We start from the raw sequence: 13,632 nt of genomic DNA on the forward strand, positions 1-13,632 counted from the left end.
AGTCAGAGTGACAGAGGGTAAAAGGGCAAACACTGTAGATTCCGCCCAGATGAGGTGCCCAGAGGAGTCAGAGTGACAGAAGGGAAAAGGGCAAACACTGTAGATTCCGCCCAGATGAGGTGCCCAGAGGAGTCAGAGTGACAGAAGGTAAAAGGGCAAACACTGTAGATTCCGCCCAGATGGGGTGCCCAGAGGAGTCAGAGTGACAGAGGGTAAAAGGGCAAACACTGTAGATTCCGCCCAGATGGGGTGCCCAGAGGAGTCAGAGTGACAGAAGGGAAAAGGGCAAACACTGTAGATTCCCCCAGATGGGGTGCCCAGAGGAGTCAGAGTGACAGAAGGGAAAAGGGCAAACACTGTAGATTCCGCCCAGATGAGGTGCCCAGAGGAGTCAGAGTGACAGAAGGTAAAAGGGCAAACACTGTAGATTCCCCCAGATGGGGTGCCCAGAGGAGTCAGAGTGACAGAAGGGAAAAGGGCAAACGCTGTAGATTCCGCCCAGATGGGGTGCCCAGAGGAGTCAGAGTGACAGAAGGGAAAAGGGCAAACGCTGTAGATTCCGCCCAGATGAGGTGCCCAGAGGAGTCAGAGTGACAGAAGGGAAAAGGGCAAACGCTGTAGATTCCCCCAGATGGGGTGCCCAGAGGAGTCAGAGTGACAGAAGGGAAAAGGGCAAACACTGTAGATTCCGCCCAGATGAGGTGCCCAGAGGAGTCAGAGTGACAGAAGGGAAAAGGGCAAACACTGTAGATTCCGCCCAGATGGGGTGCCCAGAGGAGTCAGAGTGACAGAGGGTAAAAGGGCAAACACTGTAGATTCCGCCCAGATGGGGTGCCCAGAGGAGTCAGAGTGACAGAAGGGAAAAGGGCAAACGCTGTAGATTCCGCCCAGATGAGGTGCCCAGAGGAGTCAGAGTGACAGAAGGGAAAAGGGCAAACACTGTAGATTCCCCCAGATGGGGTGCCCAGAGGAGTCAGAGTGACAGAAGGGAAAAGGGCAAACACTGTAGATTCCCCCAGATGGGGTGCCCAGAGGAGTCAGAGTGACAGAAGGTAAAAGGGCAAACGCTGTACATTCCGCCCAGATGGGGTGCCCAGAGGAGTCAGAGTGACAGAAGGGAAAAGGGCAAACGCTGTAGATTCCGCCCAGATGAGGTGCCCAGAGGAGTCAGAGTGACAGAAGGTAAAAGGGCAAACACTGTAGATTCCGCCCAGATGGGGTGCCCAGAGGAGTCAGAGTGACAGAAGGGAAAAGGGCAAACACTGTAGATTCCGCCCAGATGAGGTGCCCAGAGGAGTCAGAGTGACAGAAGGTAAAAGGGCAAACACTGTAGATTCCGCCCAGATGGGGTGCCCAGAGGAGTCAGAGTGACAGAGGGTAAAAGGGCAAACACTGTAGATTCCGCCCAGATGGGGTGCCCAGAGGAGTCAGAGTGACAGAAGGGAAAAGGGCAAACACTGTAGATTCCCCCAGATGGGGTGCCCAGAGGAGTCAGAGTGACAGAAGGGAAAAGGGCAAACACTGTAGATTCCCCCAGATGGGGTGCCCAGAGGAGTCAGAGTGACAGAAGGGAAAAGGGCAAACACTGTAGATTCCGCCCAGATGAGGTGCCCAGAGGAGTCAGAGTGACAGAAGGTAAAAGGGCAAACACTGTAGATTCCCCCAGATGGGGTGCCCAGAGGAGTCAGAGTGACAGAAGGGAAAAGGGCAAACGCTGTAGATTCCCCCAGATGAGGTGCCCAGAGGAGTCAGAGTGACAGAAGGGAAAAGGGCAAACACTGTAGATTCCGCCCAGATGAGGTGCCCAGAGGAGTCAGAGTGACAGAGGGTAAAAGGGCAAACACTGTAGATTCCGCCCAGATGGGGTGCCCAGAGGAGTCAGAGTGACAGAAGGGAAAAGGGCAAACACTGTAGATTCCCCCAGATGGGGTGCCCAGAGGAGTCAGAGTGACAGAGGGTAAAAGGGCAAACACTGTAGATTCCGCCCAGATGGGGTGCCCAGAGGAGTCAGAGTGACAGAAGGGAAAAGGGCAAACACTGTAGATTCCGCCCAGATGAGGTGCCCAGAGGAGTCAGAGTGACAGAAGGTAAAAGGGCAAACACTGTAGATTCCCCCAGATGGGGTGCCCAGAGGAGTCAGAGTGACAGAAGGGAAAAGGGCAAACGCTGTAGATTCCCCCAGATGAGGTGCCCAGAGGAGTCAGAGTGACAGAAGGGAAAAGGGCAAACACTGTAGATTCCCCCAGATGAGGTGCCCAGAGGAGTCAGAGTGACAGAGGGTAAAAGGGCAAACACTGTAGATTCCGCCCAGATGGGGTGCCCAGAGGAGTCAGAGTGACAGAAGGGAAAAGGGCAAACACTGTAGATTCCCCCAGATGGGGTGCCCAGAGGAGTCAGAGTGACAGAGGGTAAAAGGGCAAACACTGTAGATTCCGCCCAGATGGGGTGCCCAGAGGAGTCAGAGTGACAGAAGGGAAAAGGGCAAACACTGTAGATTCCGCCCAGATGAGGTGCCCAGAGGAGTCAGAGTGACAGAAGGGAAAAGGGCAAACACTGTAGATTCCGCCCAGATGGGGTGCCCAGAGGAGTCAGAGTGACAGAAGGGAAAAGGGCAAACACTGTAGATTCCGCCCAGATGAGGTGCCCAGAGGAGTCAGAGTGACAGAAGGGAAAAGGGCAAACGCTGTAGATTCCGCCCAGATGAGGTGCCCAGAGGAGTCAGAGTGACAGAAGGTAAAAGGGCAAACGCTGTAGATTCCGCCCAGATGGGGTGCCCAGAGGAGTCAGAGTGACAGAAGGTAAAAGGGCAAACACTGTAGATTCCGCCCAGATGGGGTGCCCAGAGGAGTCAGAGTGACAGAGGGTAAAAGGGCAAACACTGTAGATTCCGCCCAGATGGGGTGCCCAGAGGAGTCAGAGTGACAGAAGGGAAAAGGGCAAACACTGTAGATTCCCCCAGATGGGGTGCCCAGAGGAGTCAGAGTGACAGAAGGGAAAAGGGCAAACACTGTAGATTCCGCCCAGATGAGGTGCCCAGAGGAGTCAGAGTGACAGAAGGTAAAAGGGCAAACACTGTAGATTCCCCCAGATGGGGTGCCCAGAGGAGTCAGAGTGACAGAAGGGAAAAGGGCAAACGCTGTAGATTCCGCCCAGATGGGGTGCCCAGAGGAGTCAGAGTGACAGAAGGGAAAAGGGCAAACGCTGTAGATTCCGCCCAGATGAGGTGCCCAGAGGAGTCAGAGTGACAGAAGGGAAAAGGGCAAACGCTGTAGATTCCCCCAGATGGGGTGCCCAGAGGAGTCAGAGTGACAGAAGGGAAAAGGGCAAACACTGTAGATTCCGCCCAGATGAGGTGCCCAGAGGAGTCAGAGTGACAGAAGGGAAAAGGGCAAACACTGTAGATTCCGCCCAGATGGGGTGCCCAGAGGAGTCAGAGTGACAGAGGGTAAAAGGGCAAACACTGTAGATTCCGCCCAGATGGGGTGCCCAGAGGAGTCAGAGTGACAGAAGGGAAAAGGGCAAACGCTGTAGATTCCGCCCAGATGAGGTGCCCAGAGGAGTCAGAGTGACAGAAGGGAAAAGGGCAAACACTGTAGATTCCCCCAGATGGGGTGCCCAGAGGAGTCAGAGTGACAGAAGGGAAAAGGGCAAACACTGTAGATTCCCCCAGATGGGGTGCCCAGAGGAGTCAGAGTGACAGAAGGTAAAAGGGCAAACACTGTAGATTCCGCCCAGATGAGGTGCCCAGAGGAGTCAGAGTGACAGAAGGTAAAAGGGTGGGTGCCAGGGCCTGGGGGAGGCACGGGGGAGCTCGTGTTTAATGGGCACAGAGCTCCTGCTCTGCAAGATAAAAAAAGTTCTGGCGAGGATGGTTGCACAGCAGTGTGAACGTACCGAACGCTACTGGACTGTACGTTTAAAAATGGTCGAGATGGTCAGCTTTCTGTTATGTGTGTGGTGCCACAGTTTAAAATTTTTTTCTTTAAATTTTGAACACACACACACACACCTCCTCCAGGGAGGACTCCCTGACTGCTAGCTAAGAGCACCCAGCTGCTCTGTGGTGGTTCCCACTGTCAGAGCAGCCCCCATGAAAAAAGACAGTGTGGCCAAGGGCGCTGCCTAGCACTCAGCAGCCCCTCACAGCCAAGGGCTGAGAGGGACCACAGTCAAAGGGCGGTCTCAGCCCATCTCACCTCAGCACCCAATGGCCACGGGGCACAACTGGGCCCGCAGACCAGCGTCTCACAGCGCTGGTCCCTCAGAAGTCTCCACTGACCAGCCACCTCCAACCATATGGCCTGGACCCAGGGAAGGGCTGACCAGAAACTCTCTGCCCCTTGAGATGGGCCCCTGGACCCTGAAACCTGAGGCCAGGCCCAAAGCAGCTCTCTCAATGCCCGCTGGACTGCAGTCTCCACCCCATGGCTCACAGCCAGTGCAGAGACCCCGAGGGTGAGGGCGGCAGCCCCTGGGTTCCCACCAACTCCCCTGCACCAACATCTGGCAAACGTGTCCACAGCTGTGCAGCTGCCGGAAACGCCTCCTCCACACACACAAGCCCTCAAGGACGGCTTTCCGAAGAATTTATGGGGTCATCCCTAATATTTCAGGGCAGATCTCTGGGGGACGTCCTCCGCCACATGTGAACAAGGACAAATGTTTCTGCTGCTAAGAATAGCTGCTCTAGGCCGGGAGCCCACCCACTCACCTACCGTCCTCCCATGCATCCCGCCCCCCCCAATCCCGGACCCCCAGCAAACTACCAGTCTGGACCCCTGTAGGCCCACCTCCCACAGGCCTGGCTGGGAGGCCCCTGCTGCCACCCAGACGCCCAGGCCGAGGGAGAAAGGATCCACTTTGATCAGCTCTGTCCAAATGTGGACGCAACCAGGCCACTGAATTAGCTCGAGGGCATTCGTTGCTGAGTCTCTGATGATGGAGGAGTGATCAGGAATTCAAAAGGTCTTCCAGCCCTGCAGCCAGGAGTTCCAGACAGCGAACGGCTTCCCTGCCCAGGAGCGGCAAGAACGCCCCAGGGAGGGAGGAGAAGCAAAAAGGCTCCAGGGCGGAGGGTCCCAGGCCAGAAGTAGGGAGGCAGAAAGAGAAAGGAGGGCTGTGCACATCCACCAGCCTGGCCTGCAATACCCTCAGGCCAGGCTGGGGCCCGTGACAAGGAGGGGCAGGTGGGGCTGTGTGTGTGTGTGTGTGTGTGTGTGTGTGTGTGTGTGTGTGTGAAAGGGCACAGGAAGGGGGTGGCCCAGGGGATCACAGCTTCCAGTTCTTTCAGGAGAAGAAAGTCTGATTTTCAGACATCCCTCAATTTGCAATTTTTATTTAAAAAAACACTGACTCGGGGACTTCCCTGGCAGTCTAGTGGTTAAGACTTCGCCTTCCAATGCAGGGGGTGTGGGGTCGATCCCTGGTTGGGGAGCTAAGGTCCCGCCTGCCGTGCAGCCAAAGAACAAAAACGTAAAACAGAAGCGATACTGTAACAAATTCCAGAAAGACTTTAAAAATGGTCCACATCAAAAAAACAAAAAACAAAAAAACACTGACTATAAACCCAATGCAATAAATCAGTCTGACATCCAAATCCAGCCCTCGCACTGCCAGGATGTGACCTGTGGCTTCTGACATGTGGTCAGCTGGGAGCCACAAGAGAGGGTCCAGCAAAGCCCGGGGAGCTTCAGGGAGGGGGGATGGCAAGTGTCTGGCCTGGGCAAAGGCTGGAGGCGGGGCCCGGGAGGCCCCTAATGACAACAGGGAATGAGAGGGGCTGGGCCACTTACCCATCAGCGACACCACCCTAACCCCAACAGGACACACACTGGCTGTGAAAGGGGCGCTGGCTCATCTCCAACACATGGAGCTGTCCATGGCAAACCAAACCCCATTGTCCTTGGGCCACCAACCCTCCTGCAGCCCTCACTCCTGGCCTTGGGGGAGGCTGACCCCGCCTCCCAGGTCTGGCCAACCAGCACCAGCTGCAGTGATTGATTTGGGAGGGGCTTAACTCTCAAGCTGAGCTGATAAAAGTGCATTCCCAAGACTTGCTGGAATACGGGGAACGACAGGCTTACCTTCCACTGGGGCCGCTGAGCTGGGATGAGGCTGTGCTACCAGGGACTGGACAAGGAAAAGCACCTCGTCACCTGAGCCCCTAGATCCAACCTTGCCTGAAGCTTACCTGAGCCTTTTGTGTTAAATACAGGAGAAGCAGGGAGTCTGACAATTGCAACCAAGAGACCTACGATAGCAACACCCGAAAGCCCAGCTTCTAAGCCCCATGAAATCTCTCCCCAGAATCAGATCTCCTCCGCCCTCTGGTCTCCTCACCTGTACAGGTAGGGAGAGGTCTAAAGCCAGCCAGAAGGAGGCAAGGAGAAATGAGATGGAGTCCGGGCCAGACTCAACGTAGGAGGAAGGAGCCTGGGACACGCCTGCCCTGTCTCTCACCCAGAAGAAGTGGCGTCTCCCAGCCCAGTCCTGAGCCGTCAGTGGCTCTAATGGGGATACAGCAGACAGTGGCTTTGCAGATAAAGGTGCCCCTCCTGGCTGACTCAGATCTGGGTCACTCCTCAGACGCAGGCACACCCCACCCACACTGCCCTGCACAGTAAATTTAGCCTCCAGCCTCAGTTTCTGGAGTAACATCCCGAGTGCACTTGTCTCCCTCTCTCTGCCGCGTGCGCTCTCTCTCTCTCTCTCTCTGAACATCTGCTCTCCTGAACTGAACGTGCTGATAAACAGAGGCCGCTTGAGCAGGTCCCAGCAGCCCCAGCCAGGTCAGAAGGCAGGCATTGTCTGCAGCCAGGAGGCCACGCGGGCTGCACCCACCTACAGGCGTGCCATGGGTCCCATTCCCGCTGGGGCCTCAGTTCCCTGGGCTGTAAAACGGGCAGCTGCTCCTGGCCTGGAAGGTGGCCAAGGCTTGAACCAGCAGGTGGAGATCCTGACCCCACCCCCCTCAACCCCATAAATGCTACCTTCCACCATCCCTTTCCTCCCGGCCTCCATGCAGCCACAGACTTGCGCTGGCTCCCATTTCAAAGACAGAGAGCCTGAGGGTCTGGGAGCGAAGAAGCCTGTCCAATGTCCCACAGATAGGAACGCGGCCAGGGAAAGATGAACAAACACGACTTCTAGCTCCCAGGTTCTCAGCAGTCACTACAGGAGATCCAAGGTGAGCACCTCGCGCTCATGATCACAGCCAATCCCTAACACGCTGCTCGCTGCCATCGGTTCATCTGATCATCCCAACAGCCCTGAGAGGCAAGATTGAGGCACAGAGAGGCTAAGTAACTTGTCTGAGGTCACACAGCAAGCAAGTGGCACAGCCTGGATGCAAACCCAGGTAAGCCTTCTCCAGCATCCACCTCTTATCCAATGTGTGATGGGACCCCATAACCTCTGTACCCCTGCCACCCTGCTCAGGCTGGGGGAGACCTATCTACCCTACCAGGCTCCAGGTGGCACACCCAACATCACTGCTCACGGGTCCAGGTCAAGTTTTGCCAGCTGGAGGTGACCACGGATCACCGCAGATGGGCCGCGGCCACCTCCATGTCTAACCAGCCAGCACCCAAAGCTTGCCGCAAACCACCGACCCCAGGCCTCAGAAGGGGAAGGCAGACAGCATCCTTGCCTCCACCCCAGCCCCTGGCCCGTATCAGGACCTGGAATCCTTGTTGCCAGAGTCCTGCTGCCTTATTTCCCATCCCCCCACAAGCCCAAATACAAGGTCCATGAAAGCAGGAACCACATCTGTTTTGTCCATCGCTGAGTCCCAGCATGTTGCACACAGCAAGCGCTCAATAAATGCTTGTTATATCTACAAACACTCTAAGAGCAAAATTCCAGGCTCTGGGCTGAAGCTCAAAGACCACTGTGTAAACAGAGAAACCGAGGCCAAGGCAGGATCTACGTAAAGCCAGATTTCAGGGTGTCATCTACACGGGGCCAACGCGTCCCAGAAACCGATGCCCATCTACACCGCCTGCTCCATTTTCAAGGTGGCCCAGGACTCTGATCCCTCCCTCCTGGGAGCTGCAATGCCAGCCCATCCATTAGCCATGACTGGGACTCTGAAGGCTGTCACCACCACCGAGGGGCTGTGTGGCCTTCTCCAGGTAGCCCGCCCTCGCTGAGCCTTGGTGTACCCATTTCACAAGGGCACCTGGCAAATGAGGCAGCTTGCTGGGGAATGGCTGCAATCTGGGTACTAGGTGAGCTGCCAGGCATGTGGGGAATGGGCATTCTGGGCTTGGGGAGGGTCCAGCGTGGAACCAGGGAGCCTCCAGGTCCTGGGCCTCCTCCTTAGGGGCGGGAGAGGTAGCAGCAGGCAGTGGGCGGTTCTGGAATTTGTGGGAGGCTGGCTCCAGGCTCCTCAGATGGGGCTCCCCACACCGCTGGGCACCCAACCACCTCACTTTGTCCTGGGCCCTCAGGCTTGGGTGGGGAAAGGCACCACGCAAACCCCTCCCAGGGAGAGCTCTCCCAACCTCCAAAGACTGGGGATCACCGGCAGGGCAGCGGTATGAGTTTGCCTAGATCCACTGTAAGCAAATAATCACAATCCGGGTGGCTTAAAACCACTGAAATTTATTCTCTAACTGCTCCGGAGGCCAGAAGTCCGAGCTCAAGCTGTCTGTAGAGCCACACCCTCCAAAGCCTCTAGGGAAGGATCCTTCCTGGCCTCTTCCAGCTCCTGGTGGCTCCAGGCATCCCTTGGCTTGTGGCCGCATCCCTCCAGTTTCTACCCATCGTCACACGACCACCCTCTGTGTGTCTTCTTCCTCTTTCTGTCTCTCATAAGGACACCGGTCACTGAATTTAGGGCTTACCCAGGTAACCCAGGATCACCTCATCTCAAGACACATCTGCAAAGACCCTTTTTCCAAAGCAGGTCACATTTAGATGGGCTGGGTATTACCAGGTGCACATGTTTGGGGGGCCTCCGTTCACCCCACTACACTGGCCTCAGCTTTTCTCTGATTGCCCACCTACTGAGAGCTCACTCCCTGTTCAGCCTGACAGCCAAGGCCCAGCACAGTCCGCATTAAGATGAGAACACTGAGGTGCAGAGAGTTAGGCCACATGCCCAGGGTTTGAACCCATTTTCTCTGAGCAGGGCACAAGGGCCTCCCTCCCGTTTAGAGGAAGCAGAACGCTCTCACACCCACGCCTCCAGGAGAGGGCCCACCGCTGATGACTCACTCCCTCTTCACAGGCCAAGAAGTGGTTCCGCACTGTTGGGGGGCGGGGGGCGGGGAAGGACACAAACCCCAGAGTCTCAGTTTGCTCCTGAGTCAAATGGGAGCAAATCCCACCTCCTGAAGGATGAAAGGGGGTCCTGGAAGGCGAGAGCCTCTGCCCCCTGATAATCACCACCCCTGGTGACGCTCACACAGCTGCCCAGCCTCCCACCTCGGCACAGAAAGGGCCATTATGACGTCACAGGCCTGGAATTATGTTATTAGCCTGGGAAGGAGGCAGGAGCCAGGCACAAAGCGCTCATTGTCATGTAAATCCACGACTGGGGGGGTAGGAGGCAGCCCCTCCTGCCTTCCAGCTTCAGAGCTGCGCTGAGAAACCGACTCCCAGCCTTCCTAAAGAGTTCGGGCATCTCCAGGCCTCGGAGGCAGACTGGGAAGTGGGCCCTTTCCCAGGTCTGAGCCAGATCCCTGGAAAATAGCACCTGCTCTGAGGAGGGGCCCCCACAGAACCTGGGTTCCAATCCTGCCTTCTCTACAGCTGTGCCACTGTCCTGTGAGACAGGGATGGCCAAAGGGACTCTGAGGGTGAAATAAAATCATCTCAAAGAGCTGAGTGGCGCCCTGCGCACAGGAACGACTGCACAGGAAACGCCACTACCTATTCTCTTTAACTTTTTATTTTATATTGGAGTAGAGTTGATTAACAATGTTGTGTTAGTTTCAGGTATACAACAAAGTGATTCAGTTACACATACACATGTATCTGTTCTTTTTCAAATTCTTTTCCCAATTAGATTATTACAGAGTATTGAGCAGGGTTCCCTGTGCTATACAGTAGGTCACTGTGGGTTATCTATTTTAAATACAGCAGTGTGTACATGCACCACTACCTATTACGCCTCTGAGTACTGAGTGCCTGTGGCTGTGTGTCTTTGGGCAAGCTGCTTACCCTTTCTGTGCCTCATCTGGAAAGGGTGATTCAGGGCCCCCATCACAGGGGTGTTGGAAGGACTCAATATGTTAAGCTGTGCAGAATGCCCGCCCCACCTGGTCAGTCTTCAGCACATGAAGCAGATGCTGTCAGCACCCCTCCCCTGCACCCTGGACCCCTCAGGGCCCCCCACCACCACCAGTTTCCTTGCTCACCAGCCCCACCTCTCTGACTACCTAGGAGGTGCAGACTTTCTGGGCATGGTTGTTGGGTTCCTACAGGGCATTCCTGAGCAAACATACAATTACTGCTTTTCCAAGGACTCTAGTTTTCCAAGAATGTCCCCAAATGCATTCTCAACCCCTGGGAGCAGAACGTCTGGGGTGCAGGGAGGTGAGCTCACCATGAATTCCAGCTCGAGGGGCCTGGGTCTCCCTAGTCGGAGCCCTCGCAGGTGTGCATATCTGTCCCCATTCACCTCGAGGGGACAGGCCCAGGTCCACAGCTTGTGGAGGACACTGAGTCAGGAACAACTGTTTGCTAAGCACCTACTACGTGCCCAGTGCCAGGGACACAGCGGTTACCAAGATGAACAAAATCCCACCTGGAGGGTTTGGGGGGGCACGGCTGATGGACATATGTAAATCCCAGGTGATGACAGTGGCAAGGTGGCAGGAGTGATGATGGAGGCCTCTCTCAGGAGGTGACATGTGAGCAGAGGCTCAGTGAGAGGAAGCTGTGAAGATCTCATAGAACGGCGTCTCAAGAAGAGCACAGCAAGTACAAAGGTCCTGAGGCAGGACCATGATCGGGGCTTCTGAGAAACAGCAAAGAGGCTCGTGGGGCTGGAACGCCCCTAACCCCCCACCCAACTCCCTGCCCCTCCAGGCTCTGCCCAGCAAAGCCAGAACCTGAGACGCTCAGCTGTGACTGATGTCCTCCCTGCCAACACAAGCCTCCATCGCTCCAACATGACGGTGGAACCCCTCTCAGCAGCTCAGACCCCCACCCCGGGTCCTACAGACACCCACGTGTCTCCAGCTTGGGGTGCTCTGAAAGCCTCCAGAATCCTGAGGCAGCCCCTTCCCGGACCTTCCTGGACCTCCTGAGATGCCCAAGGGCCCACGCTCAGCTACCAGCCGGCTCTAAGGGGCACAACCATCTGCTGACCCTCTCCCAGGAGCCCCTGGAGAAGCGTCTACCCTCGGGTCAGCTTCGGCCGGACAGAGATGCTCTTCTCACGCTAAGTGCCGACGGAGATAACCCAGCTCACTCTAGGGTTAGCTGGTTACACCCCAAAGGCCTTCTCACCACTGCTAGAGGCAGGAAGGAGTCCGAGGGAAACCAGTACCTACCACAGGGAACAGCAGGAGGTACGGCTGCACCCACAGGACAGAGCAAGGAGGTCAAAGTGCTCAGAGTAAAGGCGAGGTCAGCCGCCCCAGGAGTGAGCCCACAGACAGAGCTGAGAACAAGTCCCACCTTGGGGCTGCAAAGACAGGCCTCAGAGGAGGTGACTGAGACGTGTGAGCTCTGGGTGGGCCCAGGAAGTGAGGGAAGGGGCCCAGAGTCTAGGCTTTCTGGCTTTCACAGGTCATGAGCCCAGCGCCCTGTCTAGCTGACAAGTGGGGAGAGAAGAAGGAGGGGACCGAGGCTCAGAGAGGGCAAACAACCTCCCCAGGGTCACCCAGCGAAAGAACCTCCACACACAGGCTCTGGCTTGGGGTTTGAGTCCCAGCTCCGGCCCTTACAAACTGTGTGCCCTTGAGTGGGTCACCTGACCCGAGCCTCAGTGTCATCCTCTGAGAAGTGGGGCTCATACAGCACGCTCCCTTCCCGTGGCTGATTTCGGTATGAAATGAGATAGTGCGGGGCAAACTACAGCCATCACATCAGGGTTATAACAGTACCAATGACAGCACCCCTCCCCCTCAGCACGTGCCAACACCTTCCTAGGCACTTAGCATGAATCAACACATCTAATCTTCGTGCCAACCCTGTGAGGTACCAAACACTACCCCCCTTTTACAGATGAGGAATACTGAGGCACTGCAGGGTTAAGCCACCTGCTGTAATTCACGCAGCTACAAAGGAGCACACTGGGATCAAACCCAGGACAGCCAGGCCCCAGAGCCTGTGCTCTCTTTCTTTTTAGATCACTGTAGGTTCACATGCAGCTGTAAGAAATAACACAGCTGGATCCCGTGGACCCTTCAGCCAGCTCCCCCCAACGGTATCATCCTTATAATAGCTGCAACCAGGAAACTGACATGGATGCCACTGGCCTTATTCAGATCTCGGGGGTTTACATGTGTTCACTTGTGAGTGTGTGTGTGTGTGTGTGTGTGTGTGTGTGTGTGTGTAGATCTATGCACTGTTATCTCAGTGTAGATTCGTGTGGCCACCACCAACAATGCAGGACAGTTCCACCGCAAGGGTCTCCTCTGCGACCTCTGGTCTGAGCCACCACATGTGACTGTCTTTCTCTGTGGATGGGGGATCGAGTCCCCAAGACCCTCAGGGCAGGGTAGTGGTGGCAACAACATAGCTCTGTGGCTGACCCAGGTGGGCACTGAGGGCTTGGGGGCAGCAAAGGGACATGCGTGGGATCCTCTGCTGCACAGTCCTTCCCCGAGGTCCCCAGGAGAGGCCTAAGGACAGTGGGACAGCAGGCAGCTGGAGTGGGCAGCCTGGACACCAGGGAATTCCCCACTGGTTCCTGCTGGCCTCAGAGAAGAGGCCCCGAGCCAGCCACTGGCCCAGCATCCGGTGTCACTTACAAACACAGGACAGTTGCCACCCTTGGCGGGAGAGCCAGCCCTGTGCACCCGGCCCCCAGCCATGCCAGGCACCGTCGGGGTGCCTGGCCCAGGCTTGGTGAGGGACAGGGCAAAAATAGGCACGCACTGGGGAAGCCCCAGGGACCGCAGCCCAGGTCCAAATGCAGACCGAGGCTGGGGCTGGGGAGGGACCCTTCTCACGTCGCTGGAGTTTCACTTCTATAAAATAGGAGGGCTCTCAACAGGGAAGAAAAGAAAAACCGATGGAGACCAAGATGTAACTAACTTAATGCAAGCTTGTGGTCTACACTGACGGAGCCTCCCCACACCTGCCCACTTGAGGCCCCCGCGGGTGTGTCACGGCTTTCTCCAAGGCACTGTGTGGGCTGCTCTCCCTGAATGGACAGGATAACTGGGGCTCCATGGGGCTCCACGACCTGTCCAAGGTCACCCTGTCTGTGAGGGGTGGAGCAGGGACCATTCATGAGCCCCCTTAACGCCATTCAACAACTTAGGGGTGGAGACAGATGAAGTATCCATTTGCCAGATGGGGAAACCGAGGCTCAGAGCTGTGAAGTGACTTGTTCAAGGTCACACGGCCGGGATGTGAACCCAGGCAGTCTGGCCACAGAGCAAACCAGGAGCCTGCATCCCTCCCCCCACCTCATCCTCACGCCTGTGTGGCCCCTATTACTGCCCCATT

At 56.2% G+C, this 13,632-nt stretch overlaps 1 protein-coding gene across 41 annotated transcripts in view; it reads right to left on the reverse strand.

The window, feature by feature from the left end:
• Window positions 1-13,632, reverse strand: part of NCOR2 (nuclear receptor corepressor 2) — a 227,924-nt gene that overhangs the window by 166,403 nt on the left and 47,889 nt on the right. The window lies entirely within an intron of this gene.

The sequence above is a fragment of the Orcinus orca genome, chromosome 15 (assembly GCF_937001465.1).
Source record: "Orcinus orca chromosome 15, mOrcOrc1.1, whole genome shotgun sequence".
Lineage (NCBI taxonomy): Eukaryota > Metazoa > Chordata > Mammalia > Artiodactyla > Delphinidae > Orcinus > Orcinus orca.